Below are 12,003 nucleotides of genomic sequence, written 5' to 3'. Positions count from 1 at the left end.
GCTGGAGTGTAAAAACTATCGAGGAATTACATTGCTCAATTCTGCCTACAAGGTGCTTTCCCGTATCCTGTTCTGCAGAGCGGAGTCCTTCGTCGGCGAGTACCAAGCTGGTTTTCGTGAGGGTCGCTCCATGACGGATCAGATGTTTATCCTGCGTTAGTTGCTAGGACAAGTTCCGGGAGTACAACTTGCAGACACACCATCTGTTTGTGGACTTTAAAGCGGCGTACGATTCAGTTAAACGAAATGAGCGGTGGCAGATAATGCTAGAACATAGTTTTCCGACGAAACTAGTTACGCTGATTCGTGCGACGCTGGACGGATCCAAATCATGCGTTAAAATAGCGTGTGAGACCTCAGCTGCTTTCCTGACGTTGGATGGACTGAAGCAAGGGGATGCACTCCCTAACCTGCTATTCAACATTGCCTTGGAAGGTGCACATTACGAAGTGCAAACGTGAAAAGGAATGGAACTATCATCACGAAACCTCACATGCTTCTGGGTTTGCGGATGACGTCGATATCATCGGAAGCAATCGTAGAGCAGTGGAAGAGGCCTTCAGACTTTTCAAAAGGGAAGCGGAGAGATTGGCACTTACCATTAACACCGCCAAAACGAAGTACATGGTTGCTGGTAGGGAAGGTGGGAGCCCAAGTGGTGTTGGTGCCGAGGTGGAGTTAGATGGGGATCGATATGAAGTAGTGAAGGAATTTATATACCTTGGTACACTCGTGACATGTGACAACGATGTAAGCCGCGAAGTGAAACGACGAGTTGCAGCCGCGAATCGGGCTTTCTACGGATTACGTAGCCAGCTGAAGTCCCGTAGTTTGCAACTTCGCACAAAACTGGCGCTCTACAGAACACTAATCCTCCTGGTGGACTTTTACGGACACGAATCATGGACGCTAAAGGAAGCTGATCGGCGAGTGCTTGGTGTTTTTGAGCGTAAAATTCTGCATCTATACTTGGTGGCAAAATGGAAAATGGAGCGTGGCGCAGGCGCATGAATCACGAGCTTTACCAAGTATACAAATATGCTGATATAGTGCATAGGTAGTGCAATGTGGCAGGCTGCGGTGAGCTGGACACGGTGCCAGAATGCCTGATGAAAGAGTAGCCAAAACTATTTTCAGCAGAGAACCAGGATGGGGCCGTAGACTCCGAGGCAGACCCCGCATCCGGTGGGTGTGTGCTGTCGAAGACGATGCACGTTCAGCTGGTGTTCATGGGAATTGGAGAACGGCAGCCCAGGACCGATGGTACTGGAGGACCATAATTCGTTCGGCGCAGGATCGGTAACAGACTGTTCCCACTAAAGTAAGTAAGTAATCTCGCCCACATTTTGTAAGAAAATGAGAAGAAGCCTCCGTAAACAAGCGGCGTGCAAGTAGAACCGAGTCGTTAGACACACTGCGTGATGACTATATTGCTGCTGCCCGTCGACGTCGCTTCCAGTAGTCATTGTCAAACCGGGGAAATGCGTGTTCATAAGAACTTCCAACGTTTCCCTCGTAGTAACAGTGAGACTGCCGTCCTCTTTTTCCAATTGCCCTAGGCCATTCTTAGGGTCCTTGGTTAACGTTTTCTGGAGTCGCGCAAGCACAGGCGGAGTCTGGATGCTCTCCCAAAACTTGACTCTGGGCTTTCTTTTGGCCTTACGAAGTTCCGCGTTGTATTTGGTAAGAGGAGGCTGTACGCCTCCTAGTTGGACGTGATCTTGGCCTTGTTGAATAGATGCCTAGCTTCCCGACGGAGGTAACTGAGCGTTCCATTTCACCGGAGGACGTCAGGGCAGACTTTCTGCGTGATTTACGGATAGTTTGCGGTAATAGCATTAATGATCCTACTTTGTAGGTAATCGGTTGCAACGTCCAGCTCAGCTGGTGTGCGTATATTAATATGACAGAAGTTCCGAGAAGTGCCCAGAGGTTCCCTGAACGAGTCCCCAGTTGGTCTCCTTCGGGTTTCTGTATTATTCTCTTCTGAGAGAGTTTTACACAATATTAAAAATATGCTTATGGTGTAATAAACTAGATTCGTCAGAGACATGCCAGTTATTGACCTTCTCAGCTATACAAGTGCTGCACCAAGTGAGGTCTTGGTCCTCATCTCTGATAGCATCAACAAAAGTGGGGATGTTCCGTACATTGCATACATTGACATTGTTGGCAGTTAAGTATTCAAGTGGGTATTCAACCCTATTGTTTACATCCGTGCTGCCCCACACCGTGCGCTGGGCGTTGGCATCGCAGCCGGCACGTTGATGGCCCTGCAGTACTACACGAGCGCAGCAACCTCGGATGGCGGTATGCCGTCCTTATCACCCGGGAAGTATGCAGACGCCTCGACCAGGTCCTGATTCTCCGTAGTCGTTGGCGCTTCCAGTTTGACGGCAACGGCATCGCATTGTATAATTTCTGTAATGGGAGAAAACTTTATTTCCTTGGTTAACACAATTGTAGTCGTCAGGTTGGACTCCGTGTTGCAGTAGATTAACGTACTGTAATTTCCCAGGCCAAGAATTCTCGTGCCGTGAACCCATGGTTCTTGAATGAAGGCAGCTGTTAGCTGCTGGAACCTCCAACTAAGAACATTGCAAGCGCCCTTGGCGTGATGAAGGTTCACTTGCACGCAGTGAAGGCTGCTCTCTATGCTTGAAGTATACCGTCCTTGGTAGAGTCGTTAGACTCGGAAACTGGTGGACGGCGGTCAGTGGCGTGAACGGCTTGTTGATTGGCCTCCCAAGTAACATTCTGAGTTTTATAACACTGTTATTATGGTATTTATGACAAATTTTGGTCATAAAAACCATCATAAGAGTGTAATAAAACCTTCATTGCTACTTGAGCTGCTTCTCTAAATCCGAGGGCTTCGGTGGCTGCAGTTAACTGGAGACCGAATCACGACCGGTACTTCTCGGTGTATTCTGGGTTGTGCGAGGTGTTGGCGGTTGATGCAGTTCCCCCTTGCGGGGAACCGTGCAAACCTTCGCAATAGTCGCCGACGCGCCTGGGGCAGGCGGTTGCGAAACTTCCTCTTGAGGTTGCCTCACACATACAGTCGCTGCTCCTGGTACAGAATTCCCGAGTCGGCAGTTGGCCGCTCCTCGGCCAACCTGTCGCATGCGTGCCTTGCCGAACATATAGTTCAGCATGAAGCCCTGCTTGACAATTAGATTGGCGGACAGAGGGTTTATCCTCAATGCCACATCAACGTTGTTCCCTGTCACGCTACGACGAAGTAGTCGCCACAGTTGTAGAGAAGCCGTCGTTCTGATTTTGGAGCAGACGGAGAGTGCTCTCGCTCGAGGTAACCAAGCTACTCGGAAAATACCCCATGAACACAAGGGGCCTCGGGAGGTCATTCATAGTGTATGTTTGTAGCACTTCATCCCATGGCTTGAGGGTTGGTACCGTAGTCTCCAAACATCATACTGTCTCCTCGTCGACACAAACGAGCTGGCAGATTCTGAACTTTGGCCGTATGACTGGAAAATCTTGTTCCGCTATGCGGTTCAAGATTTTGTAGCGAATAGCTGTCAGCTGATCCGCGGTAAGTATAGTGGATGGATAATCGCTTGACATGAGTGCGATGCTGGAGGCTACCGCCATCTTACTATCCGAAACCTTTGTTTGGGGTTTGGACGCAGAAGGCCTTTTGTTTTTACGCAATCTAGGTCGATTTGTTCTTGGACCTTTTGCGCTGGTGTACGGTAACACAGTTTCCGTCGACTGCTGCCCCTTGCTCTGCAAGAGAGGTTGCGCTTACTAGGCCTCTATTTGTGTATTTCCCTTGCTGAGATACAGCTTGTGCCGCCTTTTCTGTGCACTGGAGAGCCGCGTTGCCGGATCAGGAAGTTTGTCCATTCGGCACTCCACACTCCCTTTCGACGAACTCAGGATCAATGAGGAGACTGAAAGTACTCCATACAGCGAGTCGCTGTCGAGATTAAAGTTTCCCTCCAGTTCTACTTCCAACGTCCGATTTTTTGCGCGTGATGGAGTATTCCGACTCCATTAGTTCCGGCACTGTAAGGCGGCCGGTGCCTAAAAATTTCGAATTTTTTGAAGTCCCACGAGTTGAGGGGAAAGAAAAGTCTGCCACATCAGAGCCCCTCAAGATGCGGTAAGAGCAGATTTCTGTGAAGGGCGCCCTGGCACTGAATAGGTTCCGTTAGCGGCTGAGTATTTAAAAAAAAACCCCACCACCATTCAAACCCCCTCAGCACGGGACACCTTGGATTAAGGGTTTATTCAAAAGCCTGGGTGCTAATTCCGTTATCGAAATTTGACCTTCTGTTTTTTATACGACAGACTTCGCAACCAGCTGTTAGAATACAGGACAGTGCGGGGTCAGTGCTACGATCCTATTGACTCTAACAGCCTCTCCCAGCCGAGATTCGAACATACGACGACTGGCTTATTAGACCAGCGTCTTACCTCGAAAGGGTTAATCCATTCAGGTGTTTACGTAATAACCATGGATAACAGTCATTAGAACCATCCTCTTTTCAGGGGCTTTGGACCCTCTGCTCTGGTTCTCAGTAGTTTCAAGTTCATTCGAACATGCTTCTACAGTGATCCGTCATTTGCAGGCGGAGTTTTTACACTCAGCATTCGTATGAGGGTCTCGTTTCCTGTCCGTGTACAATTCTAGTTTCCACTGATTATTCGATTTCTACTAGGGAACGTATTCTGGATGGTACCACGAGGAGGTAGGGATAGGCGTTGCTGGATAAGAGGTTAAGTACCTCCACAGAGTCTATTTTATAGCTGTATATATAAAATAGACTTCGAGGTTCTGACGGCGCGCATTATCCAGCCATTTACCATCCTAGCATCCTAGAATATAATTTTGCGAATGTTTTTTTATACGTCCCAAATTTATACGTGCACAAATATCTGTGTATGAAGCATCGCTACGCAAGGAGTGAACTGCGATTCTTATCGCGTCAATATGGCGTTCTGTCGGGCGCCTGGTTTTGGTTAAAGACGAATAAGATGCCTATAATTAAATAAAAGATAAATATCACTTAGCGGACAATATAGTACTCTCAAGAGTTATTTAAAAAAAATAACCGTGATTCAATAAATAATCAATTTAGGTGCAGAAGTGAATGTACACCGGATCAACTCTCCCAGCTACCGAAAAAATCAGATGAGTTTCCAAGTGGAACAAACTGATTGGAGTTATATAGCTATTGGAAATGATCGGATTATTTCCATTTCGCAAAAATGCTAATATATCCATTAAGCTACCTACTAACATTTGTCCCTTATTTAGTAATCACAGGATAAGTCAATAAAGTTTTCCCGCAGTGAGCGACAGTGTGCTTCCTTGGAGATTTGTACTCCCCGTTATCCCGGCGAATGGGTTAGCTCTTAAGACGAAAAGTGAATGAGGAAAAACCTTTTGCCCTGCGGCTCGTATAGCTCGAAAAATAAATGCGATAAGAAGCGCTGCGATGGGATCTGCTTTTCATGTGGCTGCGACTCACAGGAAACTGAATTCAAATTTATTGTCTTTTATTTTGATTTAATGGCTTCGATGATTACACTAATGCCTGCCTGGATTAAATTCTGCTCCATCATCGTTGTCGTCGTCGTCGTCGTCGTTGTCGTCGTCGTTAGTTGACACGACGACGCACAGTGGGACGGATTCAAAAGAAGACGGACATCGATATATGCGACGAAACTACCAAAGATATCAACTTACTGTCTTCTGCAATGTTTCTTCGATTTATGAGAACTTTATAATAGTATTGTAAAATTTGGGATTAAGGGGATAACACAACAGATAGAAAATATAACTTTTTAGTTTCAAGCTTACCGTCTTCGATTGGTGAGAAACATTTGTAGGTAATATTGTCTTGAGCAACTTTGCTGAAGAAAGAAAGTGGCTATCTCTTAAGGGAAAAAAGTTGCGGAGCGAAACTAGCGGGTACCCCCTTAATATTGGTATTTTTCACATAGCTCTTTTATTTCAACTCTTATAAACATGAAATGTTCTGCAAAGTTGTAGATAATACTAATTTGCATATTTTTGTAAAATATGTGGAAACTCTAAAATTGCCGGTTTTCAAGTTTTTTAATTTTTTGCTTTTTTCATTGCAAACTTTAAGGGGATGTTTCTTGAGTAGTAGCAGAATGTAGCAGCTGACTTATAATGTTTTTTCAACATCCACTCTTTATGTATAAGAGCATGTATAAATGACAGTGGGATCTCATGGGCCAAATGAGTAAACTGCATTTAAGTTTTTCGGTTTTGAAGATTTAACCCTCCAACGAGAAAGACCGCCTGCTGACCTAGATCCTTAGAGCAACTTATGAAATTTGTTTTGAACGAACAATATAAAAAGTTTGTTTAGAGTAGACTTCTTGACATGTTGGAAACAAGATTACAACATTCTGACCATGAGTTCGAGAGTTATCATCTTTCAAAACCAAGAATTCATGAGAATTGTAAAAAGATTATTCCGTCATTTTTACTTTTAGAGAAAACATCATTTAGAACAAATTAATCGACCTCAACATTTTTGTAAATTGTTCATATGCTTTATTTAAATTTTGTAATACATTGATTTTTAAAAAACATTTAGATATACCGCTGGAGACATGGGAATCGTGGAAAAAAGTCATTAGCTAGAACGTACGTTTTTTTCGATGTTACCTGTTAGAGAATCGAAGTGAATAATATGTACCTAACAAGCCAGTTGTCACCTGTTCGAATCTTGACTGAGAGATGCTGCGATAGAATCGCAGCACTATCCCTACAATTGTCCTGAATTCCTACTGGCTGTGAAGTCTGTCGTAATAAAGAACAAAGTGCCAAGTTTCGAAAATAGCATCTAGGCTTTACTTTACTTTCACTCTAGTTATGGCATTCGTGCCTTAATTTATTTTTATGTTTATGTATATGTAAGACATGTTTAGTAAAAGAAATCAGCTAATTTAAAGTAACATGAGATTTGTACGACTTTAAACGTTCTTTTGTGCTGTAAAACTGATAAACTTAAATGCAGTTTACTCATTTGGCCCATGAGATCCCACTGTCATTTATACATGCTCTTATACATAAAGAGTGGATGTTGCAAAAACATTATAAGTCATCTGCTACATTCTGCTACTACTCAAGATACATCCCCTTAAAGTTTGCAATAAAAAAGCAAAAAAATTCAACAACTTGAAAACCAGCAATTGTAGAGTTTCCAAATATTTTACAAAAATATGCAAATTAGCATTGTCTACAACTTTGCAGAACATTTAATGTTTATAAGAGTTGAAATAAAAGAGCTATATGAAAAATACCAATATTAAGAGGGTACCCGCAGGATTCGCTCCGTACCTTTTTTCCCTTAAGAGATAGCCACTTTCTTCCTTCAGTGAAGTTGCTTAAAATAATAATATCTACAAATATTTCTTACCAATCGAAGACGTTAAGCTTAAAACTAAAAAGTTATTTTTTCTATCTGTTGTGTTATCCCCTTAATCCCAAATTTTCCAATGCCATAAAAAATCTCTTATAAAGCGAAGAAACTTTGCAGAAGACATGAAGGTGATATCTTTAGTAGTTTCGTCACAAATATCGATGTCCGTATTCTTTTTAATCCGTCCCACTGTGCGACGCGACGACAAGGAAGAGCACACGCCAAAATACCGTTGTTGGTTCTGTTGAAATAGCTGGTTGGGGAAAATCACCAAACTGTCGCTTTTCATTTACAAATGCGGTGTTGTGTCAGGAGAAGACACATCAGCGGTATAGGATTTGAATGTACCCCAAAAGATATAATCGTGAAAGTAGAAATATTAAAGTTTAGCTCACCAATAATGAGTTCGGTAGAATGTATGAAGGTTTCCGAGCACCAGAGAAATCATTTTCTCTTCTGTACTGTAGGCTTTTAAATCATGCGTTTCATGAATAAATTAATCCTGTCTGTCATGTGGCGTCATATATCGCCATTTTAGAAGAGTGGTAAAACTCGATAAACTCAAATCTTTATTCAGGGGAGCAATTGCGGAAATGATTTCCTAGCCTGAAGCTGTTTGTATTCGATATCCGCTCCGCGGATGCATATTGTTTCATTCTAAATCCAAACGCAATATTGAAAGAAAAATCAGAACGATAATGAAAATACTGCATTCTGCATGATATGCAGCTTTTGCACAGCAGGAAGGTAATTTCAAATTTCACAAAACTGACGCCGATACCGCGAAACATAAACTATCACACAATACGGACGAATCAGCAACTAAACAAAATGACTAATCCCTGGAAAAAACATCGCATCCACAATATGATGCACTGCGCTAATCCCGTATCTGATAAACGACGCCCTACATTCGGAATGCGTTACTGGAAGCGGTGAAATGCATGCAATCGAGTTTTTGTTAAAATTGTTCGTTATTACTGTTGTTGCTGTCGTCGTTGTTTCCAGTGATCCGCGCATACGGAAATGTTTTATTTTCCTGTGGCGAGCTTTATGTTGACAGTGAAAACGGAAACACTAACCGAGCTCAGCTAACAATATTTGAATGAGTTTTGCTATATTACATACCCGCTGGTACTTTTCTCAAGGATGGATCGCCCATAGTCATATCATGAGCGTGTCGTCATGGATGGGCACTGGTTAAATAGGACGTGCTATGCAATAATAACTGGAACAACAACTCAACAAAATTGATATAAATTACAAACAAAACAAAGGTAATTGTGAATTATAACTAAACAGCACATGGACTCAAGCCAACATATTTTCAAACACAAATAAACTTACTTGATCAAACAGGTTGCGCGCACCTACCGGCTAATTTTGCAATGAAATAATTTTTCATAATTAGTCACGACTTCTGTCTGCGCCCCTTCCTGTCAATGCAATTTACTGTGCGCCATTTGCGAAGGCTAAGCCTTTTCGAGTGAGGCGAGCCATTGGCAGCGGTGGGAGAGACCATCTTGTGAGCTCAAGCCGCTTAAATGCACGGCTCTTCACCTAAGCCGTGAGCGAACCCGTTTTGGGAATGGCTTTGGATCGTACTTTACACCAAACTGCCGACGAAGTTTCGTACAGTGATCAAAGCGGTTGGTTTGAGCTCAAAAATTAAAAGCTTGAAAACTTTGTTTTTTCTTAATTGATTAATCTGTACCTTTTTATGTAAAATTTTTTTGTAATAAGTTTTTGTCATGAATCAATCAAAGTTCCAAATTCTATAGTATTATTTTTGACCAATTTGAGCCTCATTAGGCTATGTGTGATGCTGTGGTACAGCATGTGTCGCTGAAGCATCCTCCAAAGTCCGATTTGATTCTTGCAGTAGGCACATTGAAACATTCAATTAGCTGATCGTGCAACAATCTTGCATAACCTGTCTTCGGCGTCGGATGCTGCCAACAGGAACGTAAGCTACTGCCAATATTCGCACATTGATTACAGTTCTCAGGGAAATTGAATACAATTAATAAAACTACTTCATTTAATTAATTTACTCCGAACGTATGAGGTTGCGGTAATGGAAAAATAGCTGTCAATTGAAAGATTCAGTTGATTCCCGCATTCTGCCTTCAATATTGCCAGAGAGGAAATTTGAGCTTCTCATTGCACAAATGCAACAAGCATCACGGGTCCCGGACATTAGCAGCGGCAAGCCAAAACGGCAGACAACGCACGATAATAAATTTGCATAACTCTCGCAATGGATATGCACAATAAATATTTGCTGAATAAATAATTTCACCGTAATTACCACTCATTACGGTATCGTCTCTTCGTCGTCGCCATCGGCCGGTATTAGCTTTGGTGACTGTGAAAGATTGTCGACGGCGACGGGGCGGCTTTAAAGTCGTACCCGGTTGACTGAAGCCCGTAGCCGCTGTTGATGGGTCCTCTTCTCCGGCTTGCCGTCAGTCGAGGCGTCCTACTGTGAACATGGCCATCCTCGGAGAAAATCTGAGCTAAGGATCGTTTATCACCAGATAAGATGTGGATATCGTCGTGCGTGTGCTGGTTTGATCATTTGGTATTTTACCTGTGATTATACACGAACGAAGGTGAGCACCCAGCTCGAATATGATTGCCCGGCAATGATCCTGCTTTGTGGCAGACGTGGAATGAGAAAGCATACCTTAGGGGGTATTTAAGTCGCACTGCACTGACCGACCGTTTCGAAGCAACGGGACCTGGTTCAACTGGATATCTCCAGTTTAGCCCAGGCAGAACAGCAGCCAATCGTTCCTGGTAATAGAAACTGTTCAACAATGATTACGTACATGGTTAGATTTGATCGAGTGATATTCTTCGTTGTAGCTTCTGGGATCTATGATAAAAGAACTATTTACTTGAGCAGTGCTATTCAACGTTGTTTAATAGAGTCTAGAAAGTATGGTGAGGTCAATGAAACTCATGACAAGTTACAACAATTGCAAGTCTTCGAAGCCAGTCTTTTGCACAGTGACACTAGTTGACTTTAATTGTTAGATTAAATAATGCATTGACTACACTCTTCTGTTTTTGATTATCTAATTAAACTATCGTGAGTTTTCTGTTTATTGAATAATGGCTTCCGACAGACTCAAGTAGTTTCAGATTACGCAAATAGCACAAATATCGACGTTACAATATCACGCGTCTTAGACATATAGCTGATGAAATTTCTATGTCGTTTATTACTGATTTATTTAATCTTTTCAATTTAATTTTTTTATAAGTTCTCCTCAATATTATTTATCATTTTTATTCTCTTTTTTATCAATACTGTTTTCTGACTTCCCTGACTTTTGGTTTCTCTCTTATCTCTGTTTTCTGACTTTCCTGATGGTCTGTTTACTGACTTTTTTGTTTTCTATGTTTTCTTACTTCCCTGCTTTCTCTGTTTTTTGGCATTCTTGTTATCTCTGTTTTCTGACTTTCCTGTTTTCTCTGTTTTTTCTGTTTTCAGACTCTCCTGTTTTCTCTGTTTTCTGACTTTTCTGCTTTCTCTGTTTTCTCTAATTTATGCTTCTGTTCTTTCTGTTTTGTCTGCTTTATGACTTCCCTGTTTTGTATGTTTTCTGACTTCCCTATTATCTCTAATTTCTGGCTTTCCTGCCCTGTTTTCTGACTTCCTTTTTTTTCTCAGTTTTTTACTTTCCTGTTTTCTCTGCTTTCTGACTTTCCTGTTTTCTCTGTTTTCTGGTTTTATTCTTTTCTTTGTTCTCTGACTTCCCTGTTTTCTCAGTTTTTTGACTTCCCTGTTTTCTCTGCTTTCTGACTTTCCCTGTTTTCTCTGTATTCTGACTTTCATGTTTTCTTAGTTTTTTAACCATCTTGTTTTCTCTGCTTTTTGACTTTCTTGTTTTCTCTGTTTTCTGGTTGTCCTATTTTCACTGTTTTCTGACTTTCCTGTTTACTTTTTCTTCTCTGTTTTCTGACTTTCATTTTTTATCAGTTATGTGACTTCCTTGTTTTCTCAGTTTTCTGACTTTCCGGTTTTCTCAGTTTTCTGATTTCCCTGTTTTCTCAGTTTTCTGACTTTCCTGTTTTCTCAGTTATCTGATTTTCTTGTTTTCTCAGTTTTTTTACTTTCCTGTTTTCTCTGTTTCCTGGTTTTCTTCATTTCTTTGTTCTCTGACTTACCTGTTTCTCAGTTTTCTAACTTCCCTGTTTTCTCAGTTTTCTGATTTTCCTGTTTTCTCACTTTGCTGTTTTCTATGTTTTCTGATTTTCCTGTTTTATCTATTTTTTTTGTCTTTCCTGTTTTCTCTGTTTTCTGACTTCCCTGTTTTTTCAGTTTTCTGACTTTATGTTTTTCTCTGTTTTCTCTGGTTTCTCTGTGTAACTTACTTGGTTTCTCTGGTTTCTGACTTTCCTATTTTCTCTGTTTTCTGACTTTCCTGTTTTCTCTTTCTTCTCTGTTTTCTGACTTCCCTGTTATCTGATTTTCCTTTTTTCTCAGTTATCTGACTTCCTTGTTTTCTCAGTTTTCTGACTTTCCGGTTTTCTCAGTCTTCTGATTTCCCTGTTTTCTCAG

Source organism: Sabethes cyaneus, chromosome 2, assembly GCF_943734655.1.
Source record: "Sabethes cyaneus chromosome 2, idSabCyanKW18_F2, whole genome shotgun sequence".
NCBI lineage: Eukaryota > Metazoa > Arthropoda > Insecta > Diptera > Culicidae > Sabethes > Sabethes cyaneus.
This window is presented reverse-complemented; position numbering follows the sequence as displayed.